At 43.1% G+C, this 4,064-nt stretch overlaps 1 non-coding gene across 1 annotated transcript; it reads left to right on the forward strand.

Annotated features, from left to right (window-relative positions):
* The first annotated feature begins 216 nt into the window (after window positions 1–216).
* Window positions 217–319, forward strand: LOC132542276 (U6 spliceosomal RNA). Its single transcript, XR_009553373.1, has one exon. It is a non-coding gene; the product is annotated as a U6 spliceosomal RNA (small nuclear RNA).
* Window positions 320–4,064: the final 3,745 nt, after the last annotated feature.

Consider the following 4,064-nt stretch of genomic DNA (forward strand, 5'->3'; position numbering starts at 1 on the left):
AGTGGGGGTTGTATTGTTATATGGGAATCTGGGGAATGTTATGCATGTACAAACTATTGTACTTACTGTTGAATGTAAAACATTAATTCCCCAATAAAAAATAAATTAAATAAATAAATAAAAAAGGAAACTAAGAAAAGTCAGTTTATGGATCTGAGAAAAATAAAATAATAATAATAATAATAATGTTAGACACCAATTCTAAACTTAAATGTGGTGTTCACTCAGTAGCACATACACTAAAGTCGGAGCAATGTGGAGATTAGCGTGACCCTTACACAAGGAAAACATGCAGATTCATCAAAAGCTCCATGTTTTTAAAATTAAATGTGATTGATTGTAAAGGAATATTCTTAGCTATGGCTGTATCTTTCCCTCTTTTCTGGATTTTAACAAAATATTTATTTATTTATTTTCCCTTTTGTTGCCCTTGTTTTATTGTTGTAGTTATTGTTGTTGTTGATGTCGTCGTTTGGATAGGACAGAGAGAAATGGAGAGAGGAGGGGAAGACAGAGAGGGGGAGAGAAAGATAGACACCTGCAGACCTGCTTCACTGCCTGTGAGGCGACTCCCCTGCAGGTGGGGATCCGGGGGCTCGAACCTGGATGCTTACGCCAGTCCTTGCGCTTTTTGCCACCTGTGCTTAACCCGCTGCGCTACCACCCGGCTTCCCTGGAATTTTTTTCTTTTTTTATGAAGCTGATGATGTTACTGGAAGTGTTCTAAGTCAGTCCACCAAACTCATGCTGCAAAATTTGAGGTAAAAAATGCCCAAATCCAGAGGGCGGGGCGGCAGCACAGCAGGTTAAGCGCACATGGTTCAAAGCGCAAGGACCTGTGTAAGGATCCCAGTTCGAGCCCCCAGATCTCCCACCTGCAGGGGGGTCACTTCACAAGCAGTGAAGAAGGTCTGCAGGTGTAGATCTTTCTCTCCCCCTCTCTGTCTTCCCCTCCTCTCTCCATTTCTCTCTGTCCTATCCGACAACAATGACAGCAGTGACAACAATAATAATAAAACAACAGCAACAGTAAACAACAAGGGCAACAAAAATGAAAAAAAAAATGGGCTCCGGGAGCAGTGGATTCTTAGTGCAGGCACCGAGCCCCAGCAATAAATAACTCCGGAGGCAAAAAAAAAAAACCTACTCAAGCCATTCAGACTTAGAGAACCAGAATCAAGACTGGACCAAGCAGGAAGCCCTAGATATGGAGAGGGCAGTAATCTGCCCACACACTCCAGGGATTTTTATTTGATTCCAGACCCATGGGAATGACATTTCGTGGGGCACAAACATACTCATTTAATTGTAATCTGTGGACTCTCCATATCAACCTCTTCAGCAACTCTAAGTATTATGGCATAATAAAACCCAGAGTGGTTATGTAAATTAAACTATAGTTATCTTTATGGGTTAAGCCCAAGTAGGCAGAATACTCTACTCACACCAAATGAGATAAAAGGTTTGCAAATGTGTAGCAAATATTCTCTGTTACCCTAGGAACAGAAGTTGGGTTCTAAATCTGGCTCCACCCAAAGACCCAAAACCAATTTTTTTTTCTGTAGATACTTCCCATTTTCTGGAGGCTGGAGGGCATCCCCGTCTCCAGTCAAAATGGGCGTGTTTAAACTTATAATTTTCTTTGATGTCACACATTCCAATGAGACATGTTCACTTTCTCAAAGGGCAGAATTAGCTGACACCGGCCTCACCCAGTCAGGGTGTGATCACTGCCAGTATGTTGAGAGAAGGAGTGAGTGAGGAAGTGAGTGAGTGAGGAAGTGAGTGAGTGAGAGAGTGAGTGAGTGAGTGAGTAGTGAGTGAGTGAGTGAGTGAGTGAATGGAGGGGTGGACAGGGCTGGGGTGAGGGTGGGGCGTCATGTTAGACAGGGAGCAGCCAGGTGGACTGGGCTTGGCTGGGCTGGACTGGGCTGGGCTGGGCTGGGCATACAGAAAAGCACCTTCTTGGCATCAACTGGTGGCTCACCTGGTTGAACGCACATGTTACAGTGCACAAGTTTCTAGGTTTGAGCCCCTGGTTCCCACCTACGGGGGGAAACTTTGCAAGTGGTGAAGCAGTGCTGCTGGTGCCCCTCTTTCTCTCTCCCTCTATATCACCCCTACCCTCTCAGTTTCTGGCTGTCTTTATCCAATAAAAAAGACAAATAAAATAAAATAAAATAAAATAAAATAAAATAAAATAAAATAAAATAAAATGGAGCCAGTCAGTGGCACACCAGGTTAAGTGCACATAGTATGAAACACAAGGACCTAAGCAAGGATCCTGGGTTCCCACTTGGGGGTCGCTTCACAAGTAGTGAAACAGGGCTGCAGGTGTCTGTCTATCTCTCTCCTTTTCTTTTTTTTTTTTTCTTATTTCTTTTTTTTTTTTCTTTGCCTCCAGGGTTATTGCTGGGGCTCGGAGCCTGCACCATGAATCTCTGGGAGGCTATTTTTTTCCCTTTTGTTGCCCTTGTTGCTTATCATTGTCGTAGTTATTATTATTGTTGTTGTTGATGTCATTATTAATGGATAGGACAGAGAGAAATGGAGAGAGGAGGGGAAGACAGAGAGGGGGAGAAAAAGAGAGACACCTGTAGACCTGCTTCAGCGCTTGTGAAGCGACTCCCCTGCAGGTGGGGAGCCGGGGGCTTGAACTGGGATCCTTACACAGGTCCTTGCACTTCACACCTTGTGTGCTTAACCTGCTGCGCTACCATCGGGCCTCCTTCTCTTTCCCTTTCTATCTTCCCCTTTCCTCTGTTTCTCTCTGTCCTATCCAAAAAAAAAAAAATTTTTTTTAATGACCACAGGAGCAGTGAATTCATAGTGCAGGCACTGAGCCACAGCAATAACCCTGGAGACAAAAATGATGATGATAATAATAATAATAACACAGAGAAGCATCCTCAGGGAGTCAGCTTATAGGGCCAGTGTGAAGGGGAAATTATATTTCCTAGTGAAGCACAGATCTTCACATTTGGAAAGAATCTTGGAAAGTAACTCACTCCTTTTCCCCAAAAGTTATAAATAAGGAAACTCAGGCTCAGAAGGAACACACAGGCAATGTCAAATCAACACACAGGGTCACAAGACAGCAGCAGGTAGGGCCTTTGGCCATTCTGACTTGACTCTAAGGACACATGACATCAAGTCAGCAAGAAGGCGGCAGCTGTTGTGATAAAAGATGGCTGTGAGTCTCAGAAGACAAGCCAAAAGCATTGCCCACTGTCTGTGAGAGTGTGTGTGTGCTTATGTGGTAAAGAAAGATTGGGTCTTGATCAAAGCATGACTTGAAAATTGCCAAAATCCAGAAACTCCCAGGAAATACTGACAGCCCAAAAGGGAAATGAACAAAAAGTGAGCATTTGGGCTTCTAAGAAAGAAACTGGGACTAAGCCAGACAGGAAGGAGCCTGTGTGAAGTTAACAGCAAATGGGATGCTGGGAAACAGGCAAGAGCACACTCAGTTGAACACATGAGCAAAGACCTGAGTTCAAGCCCCCAGTGTCCACCTACAGGGGGAAACTTCAGGAGCTGGGAAGCAGTTCTGCAGGTATCTCCCTTTTCCTCTCCTCTCCTCTCTATATACCTCCCTCAACTTCTTTCTATCCTATCAAATAATAACAAAAATAAATCAATTTTTTAAATGCTAAGGAAAAAATGGCTGCCAGGAGCAGTGGATTCATTGTGTAGGTTCCAAACCCCAGCAATAACCCTGCTAGCAATTAAAAAATTAAAATAAAATAGAAAGATGTCTGGTGCCCAAAAAGAATTCTGGTCCATACCCCCAGAGGGGGAAAAATATTAGGGGAAGATGACCAGAGGGCTTTGAACTCCCAATTCTATCAGGACCCAAAGAGAGAAGAGGAAAAAAGGAGGTATATATGGAAGTTGTAATAGATGTAGGCATGATTTAGAAAGGAAGAGAAGATATAAGACCTTAGAAAAAATAATGGGCAAATATATATATATATATATGGCTATAGAAATAATAGTCAACCCACATTTGCAGCCTTGGCAGAACTAACGTAGCTTCTATTAGAGGGAATGGGGATACAGAA

Source organism: Erinaceus europaeus, chromosome 12, assembly GCF_950295315.1.
Source record: "Erinaceus europaeus chromosome 12, mEriEur2.1, whole genome shotgun sequence".
NCBI classification, from domain to species: domain Eukaryota; kingdom Metazoa; phylum Chordata; class Mammalia; order Eulipotyphla; family Erinaceidae; genus Erinaceus; species Erinaceus europaeus.